The sequence below is a fragment of the Eublepharis macularius genome, chromosome 1, assembly GCF_028583425.1.
Source record: "Eublepharis macularius isolate TG4126 chromosome 1, MPM_Emac_v1.0, whole genome shotgun sequence".
Classification (NCBI taxonomy): domain Eukaryota; kingdom Metazoa; phylum Chordata; class Lepidosauria; order Squamata; family Eublepharidae; genus Eublepharis; species Eublepharis macularius.
Window position 1 is genome coordinate 132,020,246 of NC_072790.1, and position 12,147 is coordinate 132,032,392.

Below are 12,147 nucleotides of genomic sequence, written 5' to 3' on the forward strand. Positions count from 1 at the left end.
AGACCAGGGCCTGCAATAAACCAAGTTGCCAAATCTGCCTCCATATTCACTCCAACAACTAGAGTTGCCAGATCCCCCTGTACTCTTGGCAGGAGGTGGGGGCCCCAGCACCTACCTTTTGGATGTCTCCTTCCAGGAAGTAACATTATCATGCAGGCCGTGACCACCCCAAAAGCACTCCAGCTCTCCATGGGGGCCCAATTCAGGCTGAATTTGTCAAGGATCAGGTCTGAATCAACCTGGAACAGGCTGCTCCAGTGCAGGCATCCCCTGCTCGGCATCAGCCTGATCTGGGCTGTTTCTGGCCTGAATTGGGCCGAATCAGGCTCAAAACAGCCCAGATTAGGTCCAAATTGGCCTGGAATGGGTCGCTGCTGTGTGGGGGACCACTCCCCTGCCCTGCTGCAGCCTGATCAGGGCTGATTCGGGCCCAATCTGGGCTGTTTTGGGCCCGCAGAAGTGCACCAAGCTACCCTGGAGTGCGCCCGTGGGGCTCGTGCCTCCCCCACCAGCCAGGTAAGCAGGGGCAGGGGGTGGAGGGAGGAGCGGGGGATCCCCCACCCCCAGCAGGGTAATGGCAGCCCTACCAACAACACAATCACTGGGCCTAACTGCACCAGCTATACCATCTCATGCTCATTCACTTGTTCATCATCCAACATTATATATGCCATCGAGTGTCAGCAATGCCCTTCAACTTTCTATATTGGACAAACAGGTCAGTCCTTTGCAAAAGAATAAATGGACATAAATCTGATATCAAAAATCACAACATTCAAAAAACAGTTGGATAACATTTTAATCTTCCAGGACATTCTATCGCTGACCTAAAAGTAGCTGTTCTCAAGCAGAGAAACTTCAAACTTTCTTTTTCCACTCCTTGCATCCAAAGAAGGGCACTCTAACCCTAGAAAGCTAATACTCCAATTGCTCTTTAAGGTCCTACTGGACACAAATCTTACTCTTGTACTACAGACCAGCATGGCTACCCACTAATATTCAAGTGGTGGCTGGAGATCTCCCAGAATTATAACTTATTTATGGACTACAGAGATCAGATCCCCTGGAGAAAATGGCTGCTTTGGAGGGTGGAATCTATGGCATCACACCCCACTTAGGTGCCTTCCCTCCCCATACTCTAACTTCCCTAGTATCCACTTACAAATCTCCCAGAATTCCCCATACTCGAGGTGGCAATCCTAGGTGCAAGACACATAAGTCACCTCATCCCAACTGCAATCTTCTGCTGATTTTGCACCCTAAAATGCTGCTAGGGTCACACGGCCAGTGCTCAGGGACCTTATTAGGAACTTTGACATTTTCTCTTTTCCATAGTCCTCAAACTACCTTTTTATCACTCCTCTTCTTAGTTCTGAGGCATTACAAGAACACCTGCCTCCAGGCACCTATGCTGCAAAAGACAGAGAGAGGAGAACAAACGAGCTCTTGCCTGTGCTGAGAGAAGCCGGCTGTTCAGCCGTGCCCAGCTCTGTGCCTGAGGCACTGTAAGAGAGCTTGCCTCCAGGGGCCTGTGCTGCCAGACAGGGAGGGAGAACGCCTGCCTATGCTGAGAGAGATCTGCTGTTTTGAATAGTATTAATTTGCTGTATGCCTCGTTTTGTTGCTCAGCTGGATTTTAGTTCTAGCTGTCAACATCTCAGGCCGGCAGGTTGGAATGTGCCCCCGGGATCAGAGTATCATTGCAATTTGGTTGGGGGGGGGGAAGTATTGCAGGGGAAGGAGATATGGAATTCAAAGAAATGGGTCAAGATATGGATATGCTCTGGTCCCTTCTAACCTCTGCCCCATCCCTCAGAATGATGATGGTTGGACCCAGTGTGTTTCATTCTCTTCCAGTTTGATGTTGTGTAATACTAAGTCAGTGAAGAACAAAACTGATACCCTCAGGGACCTTATTAGGAAGGGCAATTGTGACCTGATTTGTGTGACTGAGACATGGCTGAGTGAGGAGGATGTGGTCTCTCTCATGCAATTAACGCCACCAGGTTAGTTGATCCTTCATCAACCTCAAACAGAAGGTTGGGGTGGCTGAGATATTTCTCCGAGATATTTTTCATTCTGAGCAATCCCTGTGCCAAAGATGTCTGGCATTGAAAATGTAGGCCTAGTGTGGGAAGCTGGGGAGAGAATGGGTGTTTTTGCTGGGACACTGACTGCTCAGCTCTCCAGCTGACATGCTGCTGAGGCTGTCAGAAGCTGTCATTGATTGGGTACTGCAGTTTCCCAGGTGAGTGGTCCTGAGGGACCTCAACATTCATACAGAGGCTGTCTTGTCAGGGCCAGACTTGGACTTTATGGCTGCCATGGGATAATAGATTCTAGAATGTTTTGTGAGATTTCTCTGGGCTTTCTGGCAGCTCGCTCGATGGTTTTATGGAGTCCTTCAGGAGGCCATCAATAGAGTTGCTCCCCAATGCCTTCTTTGCCCTCAGCCCTTGGTGGTTCCATGGTATAAAGAGGAGCTAAGGGAGGCTAAGAGGTCATTAAGACGACTAGAGCTTAAATGGCACTCAATTCATGGAAAGACTATGAGAACACTTTATAGGGCTTAGCTGAAGGGCTATGAAGAGGTAGTGGAGGTGGCAAAGAGGAATTACTTTTTCTCCTCCGTTGTGTCTGCTAGTTTGTGTCCAGCTTAATTGTTTAGATTGATTCAGCAGTTAAGTACTCCTGCTACAGAATCTAAAGTGGAAGATGATTAGATTTTTAGCTATGACTTATTTGCGACTTATTTTACAGATAAAGTCTCTGTTCTTCGTGCTGACCTGGCTGCCAGATTTGCTGCTAGTAGCATACCAGCACCTCCATCTCCATTGCTGGGTCCTTTCTTAGACTCCTTCAGTCCACTTATCTCCGCAGATGTTGATAAAACCCTGATGACTGTAAGGCTCACCACCCGCTAATTGGATGCTGCCCCCTCTTTGCTAATTAAATCTTGCTTTTATGTGGTGGGAAGCCCCTTGTGAGCAATTATTAAATGTTCTCTCACATCAGGCCAGTCCTAGTTGCCTCAAGGAGGCGATAGAGAGACCTCTATTGAAAAAGTCTTCTTTGGATAGAGAGACACTGACAAATGACCACCCAGTGTCAAATTTGCCTTTCTTGGGTAAGGTTATTGAGAGGGTGGCGGCTGACCAGCTTCAGGGGTTTTTGAATGATACATCAGCACTTGATCCATTCTAGTCTGGCTTCAGGCCAAGCTTTTGGACTGAGACTGTTTTAATAGCTCTGTTTGATGACATCCTGCTTCAGCTAGATAAGGTTGGTTGTATGCTGCTGGTTTTATTAGAACTGTCAGCAGTGTTTTACACAGTTAACCATTTGGTCCTTGTTGAACACCTAGCCACACTGGGTGTAAGAACTACCACCTTACAATACTTTGCCTCTTTCATCCAAAGACACTCAATGAGGGTGGTCACTGGGGATGTGGGTTCAACTCTGGCCGAATCCACACTTCTCAAGTTTTCCGCTTTCCCCCCGCCCATTATTCGCTTCTCAGAGGGCTGTTCACATACTCTTACCTCAATCCCACCATTCTCTCGCGTCTTTCGCGTTGCGCCTCAGACGAATTTGTCCTGTGTTCAAACGCTTCTCTTACACGGTTCTCACCGTGGATGTGGACAAATAGAAGCATTTCACAAGGAAACCGCCCCCTTCAAACCACCCCACTTCCGTGTTTGCAGCCTTTCTGGAACACCATCCCTCTTTGCCGTGCAATTATCAAGCTTTTCCACTCTCTTCGCAGCATGCCTGCCTGCCCGCCCTCCCCCCCTTTTTTAAAGGGGACTTTCCCAGCATTGTTGCACAATCCCGACCATGAATCTTAATCGGGGTGCTCCAAAATCCCCGCAGAGACATCAAGGGGTGGCGTCATTTCCATTTCCGTGTCATTTTTAGGATGCCGGACAGTCGGTAATATATCGGTGGCTGTTAAAATTAATTTTTTTTAACTGTTGAAATTACCGTTATAGCGGAAATCCATCATTCTAACATTACATCCAAGCATCAAATAATTAGTCTGCCCATTTGGAGAATTTGGATCTCCCCCACCTTAAATATCAGTTCAAATTAGCCCACCAGAATAATGGTCCAATGGATTTCAAAGAAGAAGGCATAGAATAATATTAAGCAATCACAGGCATCATAGGGGTGTGGCCTCGCCATAGCAATTTCGCAAAAAAAATGCTGTAGCGGAAATCTGATGAAAAAATGGGGGGGGGGAATGAATGTGATGTCATCATCGGCGACGTCGGATCTAAACCCGCCCCATATTGCGCGATTCTACCAGGGATGTGGACGAAGTATAGCGCGAGGCAGAGGCAGTAAGAGAAGGGATGTGAACACAGACTGGGACATTGCGGGATAGAATCCAGCGCGATTAATGCACATGAAAAGCGGAAGGTAGGGAAGTGTGGATTTGGCCTCTATCTTCTACTTAATAAGCAACCAGAAGCAGGTATCACTTCCCTGGCCCAATGGCTGGATGCTGTGATGGAATGGCTGAGAGGTAGCTGGCTGAAGTTAAATCCTTTGAAAACTGAGGTCTTGCGGCTGGGAAGGACTTCAGCTGTTGGAAATTTGTCACTCCCATTACTCAACAGAGCCCAGCTTTCTGCTGCGGACTCCATGAAGAGTTTGGGGGTTCGGCTTGATTCCAAGCTTTCCATGGAAAAACAGGTGTCCATGGTGATTAGAATTGCATTTTCCCATCTTCTCCAGGCCCAACAGTTCTCCGCATAGCTATCTCAATCTGACCTTGCCACACTGATCCATGAGATGCTCATCTCTCATTTAAACTACTGCAATTTGCTCTACGTAGTGCTACCCTTGAAGACACTCTGGAGACTTCAGGTAGTGTAGAATGCAGCTGCTTTTTGAAGCAGCTGCACTAGTTACCAGTTAGCCACCAGATCCAATTCAAGGTGTTGGTCCATACCTTTGAAGCCTTCATGGTCTGGGACCTTCATACCTTCGGGTCTGCCTCTTCATTATGACCCTCACCCCCTGCACCTGCTTCAGTCTTCTTCGCAGGGCTTGTTGGTGGTTCCCACTCCCAGGGTGGCACGACTTTCTTCCACCAGAAAAAGGGCCTTTATGATTGTGGTGCCCTCCCTCTGGAATGCCCTCTCGGAAGGCACTCATGCTCAGCAGGACCTGTTGATATTTCAGAAACTCTGCATGGTAGAACTATCCTAGCATGTTTTTGGTATCCAATATTCTACTTGCACAGTATTTGCACAGAAAAAAGGCTAGAAAAGCATTTCTTAAATAAAATGTTAAAATTATGTCCCACTCTTTTCATAGGCCAGGTGAGCCTGATCTCGTCAGATCTCAGAAGTTTAAGCAGGGTCGGCCTTGGTTAGTAATTGGAAGGGAGACCTCCAACGAAGACCAGGGTTGCAGAGGCAGGCAATGGCAAATCACCTCTGTTAGTCTCTTGCCATGAAAACCCCATTAGGGGTTGCCATAAGTCAGCTATGACTTGAGGGCACTCTCTACCACCACTTTCTCTGATGTCTTGTTTTTACGTTGTCATTTCTTTTGTTATGTCTAGAGGCTTCAAAACCTGCACCTCTAAGAAGGACTGAACCTGACTGTATGTATTCTCTCTCCAGAAATGTTCTTTTAATATTATGACATTCTTTTAAGTTGTTAGGACATTTATAAAACAAATACTGCATATATTAATTGACTTTTATTGCCATGATGGCAAATGTCTTCGACCTTGTTTTTACAGAAGGCACAGGGATTTTTCTTCTTTCTGAAACAGGCTGTACAGCAATGGAAAGAGCAACAGAGAAGGAAGCCAAGACAGCTTTCCTGTGCCTGTCAAACCATTCCCTCCTTTGTTATCTCAGCAGTATTTCCTGCCAGCAAATCAATGGCATAGTGAGGGAGGGCTGAAAGGTCAGATTCTGTTCACTGGGGACTCAGCTGACTATGGCTGTGATGTCAAAAGACCTTTTCCAATATCTGATAGAGCACAGCGATACTGGATTGAGTAATGCCTATTGTCCAACTGGAGCGCACCCACTGACCAGAGTCACACTGCTTTGGGTTTTGAACTATGCCAAGAATAGATCCAGTCTTGGGGTCAGAAAAGTTAATTTTATTCAGCTCACATGTTCTTGTTTTTATTTCTTAAAAAGGCAAGAGATTAAAATTCACCATTTCAGCCAAAATGCCTTAGCAGGGCTAAACTCCAGCTAACCCTTGTAAATTTTTCATGATGAACCAAACAAGGACTTTATGCTGATTTATTGGTCCCTGATTTATTGACTCCTGTCAGAGGTTGAAGAAGCACTTGGATATTCATTTAAGTGCTTTGGGATAATTGGCAGTCACTCCAGTTTTGAGGGAACACATTAAGAGTGTTTCAGAGCTGATGGGAAGTTATCAAAATCAGGGTTTGTAACCCATTTTTTTCGTTATTATTGTTTACAAGATGCCCTCATACTATTGCATGTTCCATTTTATCCTCACTATGAGGATAAAATGGAACATGTTGAGAGAGAGAGTGGCGGGCCCAAGGACATTCAATGAGGTTCATGGCCAAGTGAAACCTGCCTTTCTTCAGTTCTGGTCAACCACTTCAGCAGTTACACCACACTGATTCCCTTTCTGCCTGTGGATGGGTTTCTGCTGAGGTGCATCACTAGCCTATTTGGGCTGTGCTGTAACAGTGCTGTTTCCTGCCATAAACCAAGATTTCTCACTCCCACCACATAAGTGGACCTTGACCTTTAAGGGAATGATGGGTGGAGGGGAGCTAATGTAATATAAAACTCAAAGCTGTGAGCCAGAATATGCCAGTTTATGATATTAGATAAGATATAGCAGGTCTGGAGAGGTAGCATGAAAATCTTCTAAATAAACAAATAGGTTACAGTGCAGTCCTAAGCAGAATTACACCCTTCTAAGCCCATTGACTTCAATGGACTCAGAAGGCTGTAACTTAGTGTGGCACCTTGCCTCCATTATCGCCTCCTCTTTGCTGTCAGCCATTGCAGTTGTCACCAGTGCAGGGTAAATCATGAAAGTCCCATGCCTCAGAAGGAGATGGGGGTGAGTTATATCATCACCTGGGTTCCCCTCTTTTGTTCTCTTAGACTCTGGCCTGGGGGCCCTGGCCAGTCAATGCACACTGTATTGCTCTGATTTATCCTGTGCATCAAAGCTGCCTAGGTGTATACTTTCTTCTCTTGAGCATTCGCTCAGGATATTGCATCCTCTCAGAGTCCTGTTACTCACACCTAAGGTGTGATGCTAACGGGATCTTCTGGCCCCAAACCCAAGGTATTCAGACCTCTGTCCCTATACAAGTGTAATGGTCTATTCATTATGTACTCCCACCCGCCACATACTGAAGCATCCCAGTTTTCAATCTTAGCCCAAATTAATTCAATTGACACAGAGACACATACCGAGTATCCATACAGAATGTTGAAGTTGAGTGTTATCAACATCCTCCAGCTGCAGCACTCTGTGTCCTAAATTAGGGTCTGAAGGCTGTGGACAGGTTGAGGGCTAAGAAACTGAAACTAAATCCAAATAATGTAGAAAAGGTGCTAGGTGGGAAGGTGTATATCCTTGAGAAGATTGATCTACATAGGCTGGATAAGGTCAAGATGGCCCCTGTTCAATCATCTTGGAACATCCCCCTCAATTTCCCTAACCTGAAAGGGTTCTGGCTATTTGCACTTTGGGGGCAAACTTGGTATCAGTATTGTATACCCATGTGTTTCCCCAATGGCTTAAATAGTGGCTCTTTGGTGCCATTTCAGGTTGGGAAAACCATGGAAGTGGGGCTTAATCTTGCCTCTCGTCTTTATAAAAATCGAGCCCCCTTATGCCTGATAATTATATTAGAAAATGTTGTAAGTACCAGACATAGAACTTCCAGTGTCGTGTCTGGTTTGTCTTTGAGAGTGCTATATTAGTCTGCTGCAATCAAAATGACAGAGTCTTGTGGCTCCATAAGGAGTAATATCACTTGTCTTTCTGCTTTCAGATGTATATACCTCTGGCTCTTTATAACCAGGCAACCTGTTCAAAATTGTTTGCTATTAACAATACTGCATGCCCCTGCTTATGATCCAATGGAAGTATCCAAGACTCTACTGAGTGCTGACTGATTAATCATTCTCACCATAAACACTAAGCATTGCCCTTATATTTTCACAGAAATAACGACTTTCTGTGGCTGAGGTAAGATTTAAAACAGAGAGTTCCAAGCTCCTGTCTTAGACTTTATGTTACCCCAACTTTCAAAACGAAATCACCACTTATCCATTTATCCTCCATTATCAATTATAAGTGTAACATCTACAGCTAACTTTTCCAAGAATCAGTCTGTAATTCCATAAGGACTAAGTCTTTTTAAAATGTATCCTTCAAAATCTTTGTTATTCCTCATCAGCTGACCAGACAAAACTGAAGACAAACAGGCATATTAACAATGCTGTCCTAAGGAGAGTTAAGCCTTTCTAAGTTCATTGAAGAGTTAGAAGGGTATAACTGTGCTCAGGATGGTACTGTAATCAACAGTGCCTATATACTCTCTTAATAGGTCAGCTCTGTGAATGTAAACCTCAGTGTGGTGGTAGAGGGTGCCCTCAACTCATAGCTGACTTACGGTGACCCCTGATGGGGTTTTCATGGCAACAGACTAACATAAGTGATTTGCCATTGCCTGCTTCTGCAACCCGGGTCTTTGTTGCAGGTCTCCCATCCAATTACTAACCAAAGCCAACCCTGCTTAACTTCTGAAATCTGGTGAGATCAGGCTCTCCTGGACTATCCAGGTCAGGACTGTCCTAATTGACAACACTTTAGTTGTTGTGCAGCAAACACATATGAATGTCTACTCAGACACATTGAATTTAGTACGTATTTGCAAGCAAATGTGTGTAGGACTGCAAGTCTGCCTGGAGTTGTAGCCCCTCTCCCCTTGCAGTTCCATTTTATGTTGATTTCTTGATAACAGATTGCTATCAGATAAGAAACGGTATGTAACATATAAGGTTGCTAAATTCGGATGGTTGGCAATGAAGAGCAGGAGACATTACATTATCAACTAATGGGAGTTTTCCTACTTTTGTTTTTATGCTGTATTAGGTTTTAAAATAATTTTAATGTGATATTTTACTCTACTGGCTGACCTACTGATTTACTTACCCATATGTTTTACTATTTACTGTATCACGCTTTCTGGTCTATGACCATAATAATAAATTTGATTTGATTTGAATAGTACTTGTTTGCAGGCAAGTGTGTATAGGATTGCAAGTCTGCCTGGAGTTGTAGCCCCTCCCCCCTTGCCATTCCATTTTATAGTGATTTCTTGATAACTGATTATTTTCAAGGCTTAAGGTTAAAAAGTTTCAGACCACAAAGGAGTTCTAATATCTGGAATTTTTCTGCAATTTTTTGACAAGTACAACCTGTTTTTACTTGGGGCTTTTTGTCATATCAGAATAAAGTTAATCTGTTAAATGGTTGGGCTCATTATGCAATTTCCTGAACAGATTCAAAGCACAAACAGAACTCGCGATGAAGAGGCAAGAGCATCCTATAGGACGTTTATGAAAGCCTATGAGATGGCAGTGAAGACTGCAAAGAAAGAGTTTTATGCAGCCTCCATTGCATCAGCTAGCTCACGCCCAGCAAAACTATATAATGTGGTTCGGTCTTTGGTCTCCTTGTCAGGAGGGGGCTGTCAAAATTTAAATTTGGATATTGGCTGTGAGGCTTTTGGGAGCTTTTTTGCTGATAAAATCTTGTCTCTCCACCGCGATCTCCCAGCCACAGTTGATACAGTGTGCGAACTGGAGGCCCCTTGGCCACCTTCTGGGATAATATTAGATCATTTCAGCCCACTCTCTGGGAATGAGATTGACATGATCCTGCGAGCAGTTAGGCCTACCAAATGCTCCTTGGACCTGTGCCCTTCGAGGCTGGTGAAGGCCAGCATAGATAGGCTATGGGATGCCCTGAAGGCCATTGTCAACATGTCTCTGAGCTCCGGGATTTTTCCTGAAGCATTGAAGGAAGCTGTGGTTAGGCCTCTCTTGAAAAAAATCATCTTTGGACCCTGCTGACCTGGTTAGTTACTGCCCAGTTTCGAACCTCCCGTTCCTGGGTAAGGTGATTGAGCGGGCGGTGGTAGAGCAGCTGCAGGTCTTCCTGAATGATTCCTCATCCCTAGATCCCTTCCAGTCCAGCTTCCATCCAGGACATGGGACGGCGACATTACTGGTCGCCTTAATGGACGATCTCCGTAGCCAGCTGGATCAAGGCAGGTTGGCACTGCTGATATTGTTAGATCTATCAGCAGCATTCAATACGGTCAATCATGACCTGTTGATTCACCACCTTGCCGATGTGGGGATATGAAGGATGGCCTTGCAGTGGTTTTTCTCTTTTCTCCGTGGTCAGAGGGTGGCACTGGGGGAGAAGTTGTCATCCCACCACCAGCTAGTGTGTGGTGTCCCTCAAGGGGCAATACTCTCCTCTTTGCTATTTAACATATATATATGCCCCCTTGCCCAGCTGGTATGGAGTTTCAGACTTCGGTGCGATCAATATGCAGATGAAGCTATCAAGAGTGGGACCACTCTACCCAGGATTCCCAACAATCGATCACTCCAAAGATAACTAAGCTTATTAATAAAGTGTCAACGTTCATACAATTAATCCAAATTCTTTGTGTATTTCATAACAAGTAATTAATACATAAATACAACAATCTTAGTAATAATAATACATCACTTCTCAACCACAAATCCACCTCCAAAATAGAAGCTCTGGGACCAAGTCAAGGTAAGTATAAAGTTCAGTTGATTACAATATGTTTCCTCTTTCTTTTTCAGTTGACTTGGCAAGAAGATGGAAATCTGAATGTTATGCCCACCATGAAGCTCTTTGGTGGAAAAGCAAGCACCTCCAAAGGTGTGGCCAGTGTGCCTGCTTGCTTTTCCACCAAAGAGCTTCATGGTGGTGATTTATTATTTTCAGGTGTTATCTGTGTTGCGACTCCTGAGGAAGACATTTTGAAACAAGTTCTTTGCCTGGTTCCTTGTAAAGTCGCTGGGGTCTTGTGCCTCCAGGCTTTCTTCCTGACACCTGTAAAAAAGAACATAAGTACCTTTAATATGAAAACAATTTTATGAATTTATATGTAGCACTCACCTTGTACTCCATTACCTTGGTTGGTTGTATTGGTCACCGCTGCCTGTTCTGATTGTATTACTATGGTACTGTAGCATATTACACTTTAATTGACTATACATTTGTTGTTATTTTTTCAATAACACTTTATACCATTTTTTCACTGTGTTACCTTCATATATATTACTTGTTTCAGAATGTATGCTGTCAGCATCTATGTAGCACCTGGATAGGTAGATAAAAAATGCTGTAGAGATCTCTACTGATGGTAAGAATTTGGAGGCAGAATTTCCCTAGCAAAAGACAAGGATCAAGGATGATGAGAACATTGATGTGAACACAGTTGCAATCCAATTCAACTTTGCTCAAATACCTAACTTACACATGAGTCAAGTTTCCTTGTCCTACCTCCTCGATCTTGGTGTTCAACTTGAACACTGTGCTGAGCAGCTTTGTTCTTGCACAATAGCTGCTTGTGCTACAGGATCATAGTTCAATTATGCCTTAGTAGATAAATTTAATTTACTTCTGTATTCTACCTTGTGCCTGCTTTTGCACCTCCGCAGTCAGCAAACACGTTATTCTCAATGAACTTTTCTACATAGTCAACTTATTCCTGATTTTCTTAGCAGTGAATCCACAAGCACTGGAATCAGTTTGGGTACAGTTTTTCTGCATGTACGGCCTCCTCTTGTAGCAGTTGTGGAGTCAGTTTATTTCTCCCTCACATGCCCTAAAACTCAGGATTTTCAAGTGAGGGTACTGCATCATCAGTGATATCATCAGTGGCATCATAGAACCTCTTCCCTTTTGTTTATAAAGAAAAGGGTATATCTCTACAATGTAAAAGACTGGATACTTACTTTTTTAATTAACGCTGGGAATTCAGAGATTCTGCTGCATCTATTTTTGCAAGGTTAGATCATTACAACTTTATGAAACTGACAATTAAAAAAA